The sequence below is a fragment of the Nycticebus coucang genome, chromosome 5, assembly GCF_027406575.1.
Source record: "Nycticebus coucang isolate mNycCou1 chromosome 5, mNycCou1.pri, whole genome shotgun sequence".
Classification (NCBI taxonomy): Eukaryota; Metazoa; Chordata; class Mammalia; order Primates; family Lorisidae; genus Nycticebus; species Nycticebus coucang.
Window position 1 is genome coordinate 42,639,468 of NC_069784.1, and position 17,388 is coordinate 42,656,855.

General features: G+C 46.5%; 1 pseudogene; it reads right to left on the reverse strand.

The window, feature by feature from the left end:
- LOC128585460 (multivesicular body subunit 12A-like) overlaps window positions 1-13,995 on the reverse strand; it is a 44,162-nt pseudogene extending 30,167 nt beyond the window's left edge.
- Between the last annotated feature and the right edge of the window lie 3,393 nt (window positions 13,996-17,388).

The window sequence follows — 17,388 nt, forward strand, 5'->3', positions numbered from 1 at the left end:
GGAATACATTTCTCTTCCTGATTTAAAAAAAAAAAAAAAAATATGCCTAGGGATTACCTTCCCTCAGCGGAAACAGCACAAAACCCCATGTTAGATGACAGGAATTTGAGCCCTGACTCTGCCATTTCTCACCTGTATGATTTCAGGCTGGTTGTTTTACCTCTGGAAGTCTCAATTTCCCCACTTAAAAGTGGGGACAATACTTCCTAGGGTTCTCATAAGGATTAAATGAGCTAATAGTATGGCTATCAGCCAAGAAAATAGTAGGCCCTCAGTAAATATGTTAAATACTTATATTTGGAAAAAACAAATATAGGTAAATAGATAAGATAAATAATGACTGATAGATTGATAGATATGAAAGATAGATATGATAGATTGATATGATTGATGATAGATCATTGATAAATAGCTATGATAGATGATGGATGGATGGATAGGTAGGTAAAAAGATAGGAAATAGATAGATAGATAGACAGATAGATAGATAATATGGAGATGAAGATGGAGACAGTGATCCAGGAAAGTCCTTCAGATCAACTGTGGTCTCTGATAAGTATAAGAAGTGACTTCTGCCTCCCTCGCCTCCCACTCCCTGACATCAGCAAGGTCTCTTGGAAATCAGAAAGTTGACCCTCCCCTCCAGTGGTGCTTTTAACACCTACCAGTCCAACAGAGGTTTCAGCCTGGTGGGGGGCACTCCAGGAGGGGCTTCCTCCCCTGAGACTTGCTGCCCGACTGCATGTGTGTCTGTGATGCGGTGGGAGGGGGGGCCACACAGGGGAGAGCAACTAGGAAGAAGGGACAGGGATCTTGAAAGCACCAGCAAATGAGGATAAGGGTGGCATATCCGTCTCTCCCCTCACTAGCTGGTAAGGTCAAGAGCGTGTTCAAAGGTCGAAGAGAGTGCACCTGGATCAGAGCCCTTTCTTCACGTGGTCATGAGTTATCCAGAAAGCTCTTCACAGGGCTCCTCCCAGCTCATCAGCAACCTCGTCTTCATCATTATTATCCCAGAGCAGAAGGGTCCAGCAGAGAAATGAGTCTTTTCTACAGGGCTTAGAAAATTATCCAGAATTTGCCTCCTCACTGGGCACTCGGCTCACCAGTCTGAAAGCCTGGCCTTTGGCCTGGTCAGCTTCAGGGAGGCCTTCAGGCTAGTCTCCCCACCACTTAACTGCACTTGGGCCTATCCCCCCCCAACACACACATACAGGGCCAAGAACACAAAAGTTAAAAGTATAAATCAAGATAACAAACTGTTAACAAAAATATACTCTATCCTCCTACCTTGACAAATATACCTTCATAAGCCTAGGAAGTTTAAATTTAGAATTCCCAGGCCCCTTGGAGCTCTGCACAAGCACGTGGAGCTGTGGGGAAAGGCGACTTCCAGCCCCCAGACTGCCCCCACCTCTTCTCACCTGGGCTCTGCCTCACCCTCAAGGAAGCTCACACACGTGGACACCCAGCCCACATGTGCAAGCTCCGTCCACACCCACAACCACACAGTCTACCCCTCAAAGACTGCTGGGAAGAAGCTTACTCAGACACTAGCAGCAGGTGTGGGCCCATTGGGAGGGAACTTCAGGGCCCCAGGTACCAGAAGTAGGATGTAGAAAAGGGGTCCTTGGGTGGGTGGATCCTACTGGCCCCAAGGATCCCTTGCTTTGGAGGGGGTTATGGCTGCAAGGGGACCAGAGAAGGCCGACCCAAAGCAGAAGTCCCTAAGCCCAGACCATGGGTACTGTCAGCATCACCAACATAGTGTCCCACGCCCAGTAGCACACCCATTCCCATCCCTGGCAGTGTAGAAAACATTCCCTTTGTATTTGTTTACTCCTGCCTGGGCCCTTGCCACAGCTTTCCAGCCAGTTTTACCAGTTCCAGCTAGGAGGTCACATGCTGAACCCCAGAGCCCTCTGGGAAGGGACTGCAGGGCCAGAGGAAAGGAGAGCCAGGATGGAGACCAAGGCGGGGGTGGAGCAGGGCTAGGAGTCCTGGGGCGGGTCCTATAGTTAAGCAGGCCCCCGGCTAGATTTAATGGAGCGTTTCTGCTGTGCTTTTCACAGTGTTGTGGCTCTTAATAGGCTCCCCAGGCGGGCACTCAGAGCCCACGCTGCCTCTGAGCAGCTGCTGTGCTGAGCAAGGAAGCAAGTGGGCTCGTTTGCAGACCACGTGCCTGTCGCCTTCTCGGGAAGCCATCACAGCATGTCCTGGAACAGGCTCCCAAGGAGGCATCACAGTTTAGCGTAATTCGTCAATTTCACAGCTGCTGCTTGGGAGGGAGGGGGCCAAGGAAACTAGTGCCAAGCTGCTCGGGAACTCAGGAGCATCCCCCGGCCAGCAGAGAGAGGGCGCGCTCCAAAAGAGTGGCCGTGGCCTGCGGTGCCTCTGTTCCTAATGCCTTGATCCTGTAATATAGTTCCTCATGTTGTAGTGACCCCCAACCATAAAACTAATTTCGTTGCTACTTCATAACTGTAATTTTGCTACTGTTATGAATTGTAATGTAAATATCTGATATGTAGGATGTATTTTCGTTGGTCGCAACCCACAGGTTGAGAACTGCTGCCTGAGTCTAGCTTCTTCTCCAGCCTCCCAAGAACTGTGGCCCCTAGAAGTGCTCGGCTGTGTGCCCAGATCTCTGCTGGCCAGGCAGACTGGAACCTAAGGGAAAAGGCTGGATTCAAGCCCCCTGTCTCATCCGCTGGGTGTGTAACCACAGCAAGTCGCTTCATCTCCCTAAGCTTCCTTTACTTGTACGTCTGTAAAATGGAAATGAAAGATGTTCTTCCTCCCAGACCTGATAGTCAAATAGGCTGTGCCAGTTATTGAAATATTGAGTTTTCCCGGCCAGGCACAGTGGCTCACGCCTATAATCCCAGTACCTTGGGAGACTGAGGCCGGAGGATCGCTTGAGACCAGGAGTTTGAGGTTGCAGTGAGCCAGAGTGAAGCCACTGTATTCCACTTGGTGACAGAGTGAAACCCTATCTCAGGAGGCAAAAAAAAAAAAGATACTGAGTTTTCTTTAACAAGGAAAAAAATATTGATATATTTAGTACAGAGCAGTCTCAGGGCATGACTTCTAGACTAGATCATCAGCATTGCCTGCTAGAAATGCACACTGTGGGGTAATGGGACCAAGGAAACCATGGTCCAAGGCTTTTAACAAGCCTTTTTTATTGTCTTGTTTTGAGACAGAGTCTCACTCTGTCACCCTAGGTAGAGTGCCATGGCATCATAAGCAACCTCAAACTCTTGAGCCGAGGCAACCCCTTGCCTCAGTTTCCTGAGTCTCCACAACTCCCCAATAGTTTTTCTATTTTTAGTAGAGACAGTGTCTCCCTCTTGCTCAGGCTGGTCTGGAACTCCTGAGCTCAGTCTATCCACCCACCTTCACCTCCCAGAGTGCTGGGATTATAGGCGTGAGCCACCACGCCTGGCCTAATAAGTCTTTGAGGTGATTCTGACACAGACTGATGTTTGACAACCCCTGGTCAAGCCTCTCCAGTGAGCCCCCCACCACTACCTGGACCTCTCCCCAGGACTGCCCAGACATTCTCATAATGCAGCAACTAAAAATGTCAGCACCTGATGAAAAATGTCAGTCTCCAGGACCGTGCTCCAGCTGCCTTCATTCTATGTGGCCAGTGCCTATGTCATACCAGCATTTGAATATTTTTAATATCAGCCCTGCCTGCCCCATAGAGTTGCTGTGAGCATTAAATGAGTACTGCCCACAGGGTGCATAGCAGAGCGCTTGGCAAAAAACACCACTCAGCTAGTGGAAAAATCCTTGATGTCATTTTTGGGGCTCCTTGCTATTCTTTGTAATCTTTGGGTACACAGCTCTGTCCCGAGCCAATTTCACTTTTCTGTCCTTCCTTCCCCTTTCTACAAAGAATCAGCTCACTGGCGGGCTTCCAGTGGCCACCAGAGCCTCCTCAGCCCTGACCCACTTGGGAACAGCATGGCACCTCAACTTCCCACCCCTCCCACCCTATTTCTAAAGAAAACACACAGCCTTGAAAAGCTGATGTTTTTTGGTTTTGATGTTTTGGGTTGGTTTTTTTAATAGTTCTTTTTAAGAGCAGTTTTAGGTTTACAGCAAAATTAAGCAGAAAGTACAAACAGTTCCCACATATTCCCTTCCCCGTGTACATCATGGCCTCCCTCACTATCAATCACTTGCACCACTGTGGTACATTTGTTCCAGTCAATAAACCTACATTGACACATCATCATCAGTCAGAGTCCAGAGTTTACAGAAGGGTTCACTCTTGGTGCTGCACATTCTGTGGGTCTTGGCAAATGTATAATAACATGTATCCATCTTTAGAGTATCATATAAAATAGTTCCTCTGCCCTAAAAATCCTCTGTGCTCTACCTCTTCATCCCCCCCTCTTCCTTAGCCCCTGGCAACCAATGATTCTTTTATCATCTTCATAGTTTTGCCTTTTACAGAATATCACATAGTTGGAATTATACAGTATATGGCCTTTTCAGACTGGCTTTTTGCACCTGCTGATATGCATTTAAAACATGTCTTTTTGTGGTTTAATGGCTTTCTTTATAGCCCTGAATAATATTCCACTGATTGAATGTGCTACTGTTTATCCATTGGAGAACATTTTGGTTGCTTCTAAGTTTTGACAATTATGAATGAAGTTACCATAAACATTTATGTGCATGTTTTTAAGTGGACATAAGTTTTCAACTCGTTTGGGTAAATACCAAGGACTGCAATGGCTGGATAGTAAGTATGTTGAGAGTATGTTTAGTTTTGTAGAAACTGTCAAAGTGTCTTTCAAAGTGGCTGTACCACTTTACATTCCCACTACGAATGAATGAGAGTTCTTGTTGCTTCACATCCTCGCCAGCTTTGGGGGGTGTCAGTGTCCCAGATTTTGGCCATTCTAGAAGATATGTATAGCAGTGTATCTCGTTGTTTCGATTTGCAGTTCCCTAATGACATATCATGTTGAGTACCCTTGTGCACTTGCCACCTGCATATATTCTTTGTTGAGATGTTTGTCTGGGTCTTTTGCTCATTATCAGTTTTTTCATTTCTGATCTTGTTCTTTCGAAGTTGATTTTTAATGTTTTGTTCTGTTCTGTTTTGTTTTATTTTATTTTAGCAGCAAAGAGACAAAGCATAAAAATAATAAATATTTAGGGAAAGATGAATGGTAAAAGCACTCTGAAGGACCCCACAATGAAAGGTCTCCTGAGGTTCAGAGAGACAAGCCAAATGGCTCTAACAAGTCCCCCAGCTCCTGTCTTCCATTCTCATTCACCCCCAAAGACAAAGCTTAAATAACCAACTCCCCAGAATAATTTTCTGCTTCCATAGCTGAATGATGACTGTTTCTTAATACCTTTGAGGCCACTGACCTCTCTGAGAAACTGATCAAAACTACAGGGCTCTACCCATAAAAATTTGCATCCACACAGAAGCACATACTCCTACATGCCATCTTGGGGTGTTCACAGACCTCCAGGAGCCCACCAAATTAACAGGGCCTGCTGGAGAGGGAGAAAAGAAAGAGCTGAGCTGCTAATAGTCAGTCTGGCGGGGCACCAAATATCAAAGTGCAATTCATTTTCTTTTCAAAGGAAAACCTAAATTCATAGTCTCCCTGTCTCCAAAGCCCCCTAGACCAGTGGTTCTCAACCTGTGGGTCGCTACCCCTTTGGGATCGAACGACCCTTTCAAGGGGTTGCCTAAGACCATCCTGCATATCAGATATTTACATTACAATTCATAACAGTAGCAAAATTACGGTTATGAAGTAGCAATGAAAATAATTTTATGGTTGGGGGTGACCACAACATGAGGAACTGGATTAAAGGGTCACGGCATTAGGAAGGTTGAGAACCACTGCAATCATTCTCTTACCAAAGCCTTGTTCTTCTGAGATTTTAAAAGGAAATAAATGCCAGTGGTCAGTGCTTACAGAGGTCATCCATCCTGGCCATAATGACCTCACCACACTCTGAACCAAAGCAAATGCCCTGTCCCCCATTGTTGCACCCGTGCAGGCCTCCTCCTCTGTAGCAGCACCTCCCCTTTGGTGGCCTTCCCAGCTCCACCTCACAGGGCCTCTAGCTGCCCATCTCGGGGGCTTGCTGCACAGGCCTTCTTGCAGTTCGTCTAGAAGACACTTGGCCACTAAATGTACCCGCTGACAAAAACAGCTGGCTGCCAGGAGGATGGAAGAACTTTAGCCTAACCAAGACAAGCTGCTCTGTAGCAAAACAGCCACCTCCAAGCAAAGCTTGGCATTTCCACCAGTCTCTGGCCCACCTCAGGTGACCTTTGAGAGGGAGGGAGGATTAGATTCCACATAGAAAAGAGAGCAGAGACCTTGTTATCACTACTCAGAGCCCTGGAGAGGCTTGACTGGGAGCTGTGAGGAAAGGGTCTTTCTCTCTTGCTGGTCCTGGAGTGAGTGTGTCACCACGTCTTATGGGGTAGCTCCTTTGCCATGGTGGGGGTCAGGGACCCCTGCAGGGCAGCTGATGTGTGTACCTCGGCCTGAGCCTCACACAGAGGATCCTCTCTAGGCGAGTTTCCCCTCTGTGCCGTCTACACACAGGCAGCCTCCATAAGCTCACCATGTCCTTCCCACGGCTCCTGAGCGTGCAGCCACTCCTGTCTCTCTAGAAATAGACTCCACTGCCCGGCAATCCTTGGCTCTTGGCTCTCCCCTGCCCCTCCCTTCGTGCAGTGTGTCAGCAGCTCCTTCCTCAGTCTCCCCAGGCCCAGGAAATACCCTCCAGCTACTGGAGGACCAGGGCCCAGCTCCCCTGCCTTCAGCCCCAACCCTCTGGCCATGCTGGCTGAGGAGAGGGGAAGGAAGGAAGTGGTGTAGAACAGCCAGTAACTGAGAAAGGCAGGGAGACAGGATCGTCAACAGCTGCTTAGGTGCAAAGCCAGTGAGCCCCAGAAAGCTAAATGGGGTGTGAAATTCATCCTTAATGTCTTTTCAGAAAGGGAAGTCTTCAGAGGCTGAATCCCCCATCCAGCCAGTCCAGGAAGTGAAGCCAGCACATCCTCAGCTTAGGGCCAGGCGCCCCTTCCTGTGCCTCCACCGCCTCATTCTCCTCTCCTTTGCCCCTCACCCTAACTTCGCCCCACTCCCCTGTCACTGCAGTTATGTTAGCTCTTGGGAAAGGCTGGTGCGGAGGCCACGGAAGGAGGTAGGAGTATACACACACACAGAGTAACCTAGAAATTGAAAGGAGTTTCCAAACCTCATCCCTTCTGGAAGGTGGTTTTCAGGGTTAGGAGAGTGAAGGAGAGGAACCTACAAAAAATCATCTTACAGAGAATGATGAGACCAGAAACAATGTGAAGTCTTCATAACCAGAGCCTGTTGTGCTAATGAAGACTTCACGAAGGCAGGACAGAGTCTGGAAGGTGCCATGTGACTTCATGAGGTGCTACAGACCCTCACTTAGTGACATCACACAAAATGTTTTGCCTTCCTGGGCCTCAGGCTCATGACATAAATTTTTATTGAGTGTACTCATTGTGCCAGGCACTGTGCTGAGCATTGGAGGTTAAATAATACTAGCTAACATTCACTATAGGCCTTTTAAGTATGGGCGTAAATGTTCCAAGTTCTAAGTACTTCGTATTATCTCACTTAATTCTCACAGTAACTGTATGAGGTAAACACTGTTATTGTCCTCAATTTACAGATGAGGATCCTTTGGCAAAGAGAAATTAAGCAACATGCTCATAGCCACCGAGCTAGGAAGTGGTAGAACAGGGTTTGGACCCAGGCTGTCTGATCCCAGATGTGCTCTTACTCACTACTATATATTCCCTCTCAAGACAAAAAAAGATGCACTCCCTGCTTCCTGGCCAGTGCAAAGCATGGTCAATGGGCCACATCTGGCCCACCACCTGTTTTTATGAATAAAGTTTTATTGGAACACAACCACACTCATTTGTTTACCAATGATGTAGGTCTGCTTTCACACTACAAAGGCAGAATTGAGCGAGTGTGACAAAAATTGTATGGCTCACAACTCTTAAAATATTTGCCATATGGCCCTTTACAGAAAAAGTTTGCCAACTCCTGATCTAGTGAAATAGAACCATTCTGTCTTCCCCAAAGATATCAGGAGAACACATGAGGTGATGGTAGGGACAACACGTTGAGCCTATTGATCTAAGGAGTGACCAAAACAGTACAGCCAGAGTATGTCTAGCCTGTCATTCAATTACTATTCCATCTCCAGAATGAATAGACAGGCTATTTGGAGAGCAACCTGCTTCTAATTGTCCCCAACATCACTCAGTGCCTGAGCCCAGGGAATACAGACCGGGCCCTGGCTAGCCAGTCATAGCTCATTACAGTTAGAGAATCCCTGTAAAAAGAGAGAATCGATACATTCTCTGGGACCCAGATACTAAAGGCAACTTGGGAGATAGTGAGCTCTGCCTCCACCCATTGGGGTTGGTCATTGATCCATCTAATCTCAACCTTCATTATGCACTGACTATAGGCCAGGCACTGGGATAAGTGCTCTGATCATAGGAAGTCGCACTATGGATACGGTTTACACAAAATCACACACTGGAGAAGGATTAGACAATAAACACTATACTATGCCTTCTAATTCTAGGGTGCTATATGTTGATGTTTCCCTGGATTGCCTCCAAATTTAGGTCTTAAGTGGTATACAAGACAGCACCGAATTTGAAGAAAGCTATCTCATGACTTTTCCTGCTTCCAAGGCAAGCTTCCAGCTCTTTAAATCTACCCACTATTAGATTGCAGAGAAGCTCTCCCAATAAATATTACAACTAGATATGGAAATATACATATTTCCATATATATTTCCCCACATATATATTCCACATATATACATATACACACAGTGTATAATAATCCCCAGATTCTTTTATTCAATCTTGATCAAATGGCAGCTAATGAAAAAAAACATTAAGAAAAAACAGGAAGTAAAGAAGATATTGACTTAAGTGCTATGAGGGTGCAAAACCTCGGGTTAGCATGGGACTTTGTTTAGACAGATGAAAAAGGTTAGAAAATGTTTACATATCAGATTCAAAACTTAGGTTAAATCCATATCTTGTCATCATAAAGTTGAATTTCCATCTAAGACTATTTCTAAACACAAAGCAAAGCAAACAGGTGAAGAACTTTCCCATAATAGAGAAGGGTTTAAGAGTTCTAAGGACTGCTGGCTTATAACCAGTAAACCCCTGAAGTTCACTATGGGTGACAATATGTGTTCATATGTTTGCTTTGGAAAATTGTTCACTTAAAGGAGCTAAGCTGTGTTTATCAAAGGAGGTTGAATTTTCTCACCAGCTTTGCTATAATTAATCTGACTATGACCTCACTGGTCTTGTTATAATTCAGTCAGTAGAAAAGTCTCGGCAGAGCCTCTTAAACTTAGCATGACTAAAGGCATTTCTTCCCTTAAATTGGGGTTATTTTAAAAGAAAAATAAACAAGTGGTTCTAACAAATTAACTTTAAAACACCATGCAGAATCTCAATTTTCAACAACAGGGAATTCTCATGTAAGGAAGTTTAATGAGACTCTGCCTGATCCCACCACCCCCAACCCCCCATCTAAAGCCAACATGTGGGCGCATCTTCAGGTCACCAGGGTGTATTTCTAGAGGCCCAGCTGTTGCTCATTCCTCCTACTTCACTCCAAGTCTGAGAAAAATACACAAAGTGCATCTTTTCCACAAGCCACTGGCCAGGATCCTCATTACCTTCCCTGGAACTCAACCCCATGAAAGGGTCTGGAAAGCTGGCAGGGCAGCTGAAGTGCAGGGAACCTCCCAGGAGGACTCCAGCTGTTCTCTGGCCCAGCCCAGAGCCTCCCTGAGCCAGAGATCTGTGACTGAAGAAGCAATTTGCTTTTTATGCATTTCCCCCCGCCCCCAATCAGGATCAAAGAAGTGGTGCTGGCCGTGCTTGCAAGCTGTATGTGTTAGACCCGACATTAATGGAATGACAGCTGGACAAAGATAAATATGGCATTATTATGCCCAGCATCTTTCAGGGGAGCTGGCTAGACGGCCCCAGCTGGCCTGCTGGAAAACCATGTGGTGGCTTCCATCCTGGCCTCCTAGGCCAGGCAAGACCAAACTAGAAGGGATGACTTCTTCCAGACACATCCTGCACACATTCCATAGAAAAGCAAGCTTGTAGGCCAGATATGGTGGCTCCTGCCTGTAAGCCTAGCACTCTGGGAGGCCAAGGCAGGTAGATTGCTCGAGCTCAGAAGTTTGAGACCAGCCTGAGCAAGAGCCAGACCCCATCTCTACTAAAAATAAAAAAACTAGCTGGCATGGTGGCAGAAGCCTATAGTCCCAGCTACTTGGGAGGCTGAATCAAGAGGATCGCTTGAGCCCAAGAGTTTGAGGTTGCTGTAAGCTATGCGGCTACAGCACTCTACCCAAGGTGACAAAGTGAGACTCTGTCTCAAAAAAAAAAAAAAAAAGGCAAGCTCATGGTGAAGATGTAGCTTGTCAGACCCAAGAAGACTCAGAGCAGGGCTCGCTCATAAATGATCAATTGCTCAATTCCTCAGTTTCTGAGAACCAGCTAGGTACCAGAGAGGCATCAAAGCCTCGCGGATTCTCAGGTGCTGAAAGACACCCTAGGACCCTGGAGGCAGTGCCACCTCCTTTCCCACAGTGAAAACACCCAAGTCAATGTGAGACCCTCCAGGGAGGCAGTGTCTTCCCCCTTCTCCTTGCCTTTTCCTTCCTCTCCACATATCACTGTCTCAGCTTTTTCTCTCTCCTTTTCTGCTCTTCCCTTCACTCCTTCCCATTTCCTTCTCCCCAGCACCCACCTGTCCCACTCCCTGTCTCTTTTTCCTGGCGGCCTCTGCCTGTTGACATGAGGCATTACGCACTCACAGGAAGGAGCTTCTCTCAAACTCAGGAGAAACCAACGCATCACAGTAGACACACCTGCCAGTGAAAGGAGCCAGCACCATGGGGAACCCCAGGCCTAAGCTAGGGGTCACTTTGCTCAGCGATGACCTGGGAAAGGGACTCTACATCCACCTTGTTGGAAAAGCTACAAAGTTCAGTGTCAGGACACAGTCTCTTAAGTCAGATAGACTGAGCTTTGAATTCTGGCTGTAATATGTACTAGCTGTGTGACCCTGGGCAAGTTACTCTACCTCTCTGGGCCTCGGTATCTTTATCTATGAGAGTGGGAATATTAATACCTACCTCTGAGTTGTCGTAGGGTTAAAAGAATTAATGTAAATAGAGTGTCTGGTCTATGACTGGTGATCCACAAAGCAAGCCCAGCCCTTTTCCCTTCCTTCCTTCTGAGTCCAAAGTGTGGTCCCCTGATTATGGCTTCCTTATAGAAGCAGCCTAGAAGATGGGCATCTGGATCCACCCATATCGCACCCCAGTCCCTGCCCACATCACAGGACAAGTAAATATCGGCAGGGTGTTCTGGTCTCCTCTTATGCCTCTGCTGGGCTGCATCAGAAGGCCATGGTTAAAAGTCAAGCGTGATCATTAAACCCTGGTGTGTGTGAAGGTAGCAGATTCTGGATGGCTCATGTGATCAGCAAGGCTTCCCAGGGCCACTTGACAATGGATCCAATTTCACCTCCCTTTTTAGCCCTGGAGTAGCTTAGCCCCCAAGTAGCCACTGCTCAGAGAGCTGGCCTATCTGCTGACACCCTGTGTGGGATTCTACCACCCAAGGTCTATTCCTCTAGGCCCGCCCCTCCACACATGATGGAATAGTAGTTGGTCAAGGCTCCTCTCCCTGGAGGGAATCTTATCCCCGGTGCCCAGTCATGCATACCTCTGTGCAGTCAGATCACTGCAAATTTTCCCATGTCCTTCCCTGGTCCCCTCTCTATCTCTGAGAAGATGCAAGGACTATATAAAACCTAGAAAAAATCCCCGGCTGTGCACTCAAAAGGTTTTCTAAAATTAAAGTCAAAATAATAACCAGTAGCATTAGTATAGCACTTTGAGGCTTTGAAGAATGTTATCCATATAAACCCTGTCAAGTAGGGTGTAAAGAATGGCCCCCAAATTTCACTGGCTTAACATAATGAAAGTATTTCTTATTCTTATCACAGTTCAAGATGGGTAGGGAGAAAGGAGGAGAAACTCTGTCATTCACAGACATTGGGAAACCAGACTCCTTTTATCTGTGCCTTGCCACTCCCTAGAGCCTCCAAATCCTTTTCTTACAATTCTTTCCCTGTCTGTGCAGAGAGTATGGAGGATGCCAGGGTGGTTTCTATATGCACCAGGCCTGTGAATAAGGAGCATCAGCTCCACCCACATTCACTCGCAGAACTTACCCACAGCTCATCTACTTCCTAGGGAGCTGGGTGCTCAGAAGGAAAGGAGACAGGATTTGGTTAATAGGTAATCCTGCACTGCCTTTGCCATAAAAACATGACACAAGTATAGTTTGCCCACAGTAGGAAACTAAAGCCCAAAGAGTCAATATGCCAAGATACCATTGTCAGTAAATAAACTCAAACCCAACTCTTCAACCCAAGTCTTGAAGCTCTAGTCCATTCTTTAATTTATGCAGAATTTCTTCCTTCTAACTTGCTCATGTTGCTGAACAAGTTATTAAGTCTTAAGAATGACTAGAGACCAGAGGCAGTAGCTCACACCTGTAATCTCAGCACTTTGGGAGGCTGAAGCAAGGGGATCATTTAAGGTAGGAGTTGAAGATTAGCCTGGGCAACATAGTGAGACCCCCGTCTCTCTCTCTCTGTCTCTGTCTGTATATATAGATATATATTTTTTAAGCTAAGGGTAGTGATGCATGTACTCAGGAAGCTGAGCCAAGATCACTTGAGTTCAGGAACTGGAACTATGATCATGCCATTGTACTCTAGTCTAGGCAACAGAACAAGACCATAACTCTTTAAAAAAAAAAAAAGAAAGAAAGAAAGTGGGGCAGCACGTGTGGCTCAAAGGAGTAGGGTGCCCATCCCATATATCAGAGGTAGCGGGTTCAAACCTGGCCCCCGACAAAAACTGCAAAAAAAAAAAAAAAAGAGAGAAAAAAAAATGACAGGGTCCTCCTTTTCACCTTACCTCCAGGCATTTGAAAAGCCAGAGAGAAACAGAAACAGTACTACACACCTTCCTGCCACTCCCTCCAATCATCCCTTTCTTCTCCTCTATTACAGGAATGGATCAAGCCCTCCCCTAGTGGAGGAGCCATGAAAATAAAGATGCATGAGCATATCTACATCATAGGCCCTGAGTAAGAAAACATGATCCTTGACTTGGAAGAGTTCACAGTCTAATGAAAAAGGACAGAAATATAAGAAACAGCTATAACTAGACTTGATCAGACAACAGAGGCCTCCACACCATTGCACGGGAACATGATGAGCAAGAAATTGATTTTCCCACAGAGTCAGAGAAAGTTACAGAGAGCATGTTTGTCCTGGGCCATGAGTCAGACATAGCCTCGCTGACAAGGCAGGCAGAGCATCGTAGGCCAGGGAAGAATATTTGCATGGAAACCAACAGGGGAAAGGAGGTGTTACCCATGGGAGATACGGAGAACCCCAGCAATGTCACTGTCTCGGCAGAATCTCAACGTATTACCGTGCAAGGCTGAAGGATGGTGTGGAGCCCATGACCACTACAGTAGACTCAGCTGTTGGTTGCACAACACTGATGTTTAGAGGCGATATTTACACATTATCTCATTCTCTTTTTATTTTGAAGATGAGAAAATCAAGCCTCAGAGAAGTTAAGTTCCTGGGCCAGCAGGCAACAGCACTACAGCTGAGCCCCTGATCCTGCACTCTAAAGCCCAGGGATTTTCTACTAGGACTTTTGTCAGGAGGTTGGGGAAGGGCTGCTGTTGGAAAGAGTACAGCAGGGGCCTTTCTAGAGTCCCTGTCAGAGGCCTTTCTAAAATGGATAACTTACCTCCACTTCTTTTTCCTTCCACTTCTCACACATGGAGTTGAGAGCTAATTCTCAGAATTCTCCAGTCATGTGGCTGCCCCTATCTCCAGGCCTCTGAGAGGACCTAGTTTGGCATCCAACATAAGACATAAAAGAGTCTCCCCAGATCCTGGAGAGACCCCCAACTCCAAGATCATCTATAGCTCCTCTGCCTCATCCTGATCTCCCTTCTGAAAAGTCACAAGGTGACAGAAGGACAAGGACAGGAGCAGAGCCCAACACAGAAGGAAGAGTCAACTTCCCCACTCTCCACACACCTCACAGACTCCCTGGTGATGTCCACAGAAAAGCCCTGGAGCAGTAGCAGCTTGCTCTGCAGTGTCCACCCCAACTTCAGCCACCTATGTGCCAGGGCCCCTTCGTTTCTCTTCTTCCCAACCCTATTCTGTTCTTTCTTTCAGCCTAGAATCGATAGAGTGTAGACCAATGATACTGTTTTTCAGAGCTTCACTGATCTCTCTGGAAGGTGACCTGAAAGGAAGTAAACGTCCCTTCTAGACCCAGTCAGGGCTCTTTTCTTCTCCGACCAGAGAGCAGCCACTAGGACAAATCATGGGCGACCGTGAGGATCTGCTGCTCCTTCCCGGGAACCTGAGGGCTGGGCACCGTGGGAACTACTTGTTACAGCCTGGAGCACAGATCCTTCCAGAAGTAAGCAGATGTTCCAGGATAGGGGGTTCCTTGCTACCTTTGTTCATGTATAGAAGCAGCCATATTTTCCAAACCAAAAAAGGGGATATAGTCTATTCAATCGATTTTTTTTCTGACTTACTATTAATATATTTGTTTATAAGCCAAGTCCTATAAAGGTATGCAGATTAAATCAGATGAAGTTATGCATTTATTGCATCATATTTATTTAAAAGGATAATATCTGTCTCCCAAATCTAACGTGTAGCACTGCCACGGGTACTAAAGCACCCAATTTCTTCTGTAATCTTTTCTTCCTTGCAATGGTTGGCAAAGGAAGAAACAAGAAGAAAGTGGTGCCCACCAGTAGACAAACTAATACATGCCCACACAAGAGAAAAACTCAATTTAATTCAAATTAGGCGGAGAGGAGTGGGGAGGAGAGGGGAGGAGGGAGGGTGATTGGTGTGCTCCCACCTAATAGGCACAATGTAAGGGTGTGGGACACAACTACAACAGGGACCTCACCCGACAAATGCGAACATTGTTACCTAACCATTTGTACCCTCATATGAATCTGAAATTAAATAAATAAATAAATAATTTGGGGGCAGCACCTGTGGCTCCGTGGGTAGGGCGCCAGCCCCATATACTGAGGGTTGCAGGTTCAAACGCCATAGCACTCTACTGAGGGCAATAAAGTGAGACTCTGTCTCTTAAAAAAATAAATAAATAAATAATTTTTAAAAATAAAAGAATGTGGTGCTGAAAACTGAACAGGGAGACTTTCGGGCAGGGCTCCTCAGACACCACCGAGGAGAGAAAGACATGTGGGACCTATTAAGCGGTGCTGAAAAAAATTATGTGTCTCCGTTGATGTATTTATCACTTTATATTGTAAATTAAAGCTTTTTCCTGTTTCTTTTACGGATACACTAGGAGCTCTCCGAGGCCAAAGCCTTTCCTGTACTCATCTTTGAATCTTCTGTGCCCAGCGCAGTGCCTCAGAAAGTGCCCAGTAAATACTTGGTCAGTGACTCATCTATGACCTGGCTGAATGGTGCTGTGCCAACCAGGAAATCTGCACTCTCAAAATCCTTTCGCGGGCAGTGCCTGTGGCTCAGTGAGTAGGGTGCCAGCCCCATATAACAAAGGTGGCAGGTTCAAACCTGGCCCCAGACAAACTGTAACAAAAAGATAGCCAGGCGTGGCAGGTGCCTGTAGTCCCAGCTACTTGGGAGGCTAAGGCAAAAGAATCGCCTAAGCCCAAGAGGTGGAGGTTGCTGTGAGCTGTGACACTACAGCACTCTACCAAGGGTGACAAGGTAGAGACTTTCAGAGACTTTTTCTCTAAAAAAAAAAAAAAAAAAAACCTTTCTATGCTCTTCAATTTGCTTTATTTCCTTGATTTCAAATTTCCTTTTTTAAAAAATCCAAGCTCTCTTGATTGCACCGTACAGAGAGGGATTTGTTCACGTCTAAGTGTAGTGGGAACAATGAAAGTGAGATAAAAGTTCACCTTAAGGGTAGATGAAGACTCCACAAGCAGGAAGTTGTTAAGCCTTGTGCAAAAACTCTATTAATAGAGACTGAGTGAACAGTCTGCATAGCCTCAGGCTATGGGAACTCTCAGGGACGTTCAACATGGAGGAGGAGGCAGGAAACCAGTCTGAGAGGGAAGATAAGTCAAAAACAAAAAACAAACAAACAAACAAAAAAAACAGCACAAAACAGTTGGGCCAGTTGAGTTGATCTGCATCAACCTGCTAAGGTGAATTTCCATCAAAGGAGTCTGGAAATTTGTCACAGGGTTCTTTTATGGTAGCAGCCAGTCATGCTGCAGCCCCTACCTCCAGGGCAACCAGATCAAGTGGAAAGACCAACCTCGCTGCCTGCCTCTGACAGTGGGGATGCATCGCAGACTCCTCTTTGCTTGTGCCTCGAAGGACACCACTTACAAGTCTGACCCCTGATATGCCCAGAGAGCAGGACTCACGCACAGAGAGCTGGATGACCCTAGGGACATGAGTGCTGTCTGGGCAAATAAGGGAAAGCAGCTTTAGTTATTTAATGCAATTCTGTGCCATTTTCAGGAATAAATAAGCCTTCCTCACCAGGGAACACAACAAAACATTGACAGAACACATTCTATATATTAGACACAGTGAATACAGCTGAGGATTCATTAGCATAGGCTAAACTCTGATGTCAAACACCAAAAGTTCAGTGACTGAAGACACAAGAAGCTGGCTTCTTTCTCATGTGATAGCCCAGGGTCTTCCACAATAACCTGCGGTTCCACAGCAGCCTCCAAGGTCACCAAGGCTGTTACCATCCCTTTGGCCTTGTCGTTGTCTGCAGTGAGCTGCAGAAGGGGACAGGGAGCAGAGAGGAGGCACACCCACTCTCTGGGTCTGAAGTGGGGCATCCAGTGGGAAGGAGATGGCTTTACCAAGGAGAGAAGAAGAAGCTAAGAAGCCCTTTGCAAACTTCCTCATCCGCAGACGACCCTGCTAATCAAGCATCTCAGTCACCACGAGCCAAGGTGCTGCTCAACTTCAGGGACAGTCCTTCTGCAGGCTTGCTCCTGGCTCAGTCCTCTCCCACTGTGGGCCAGCGGCCTCCCTGCATTTACCACACCCTGAAAAGCTGCAGTCCATCACCTAGCCCACATCACTCCCTCACTCATCAATATAGATTTACTAATTTCATATCATGTGCCAGACCTGGGGCTGGGTGCTGGGGCACAGTTACATA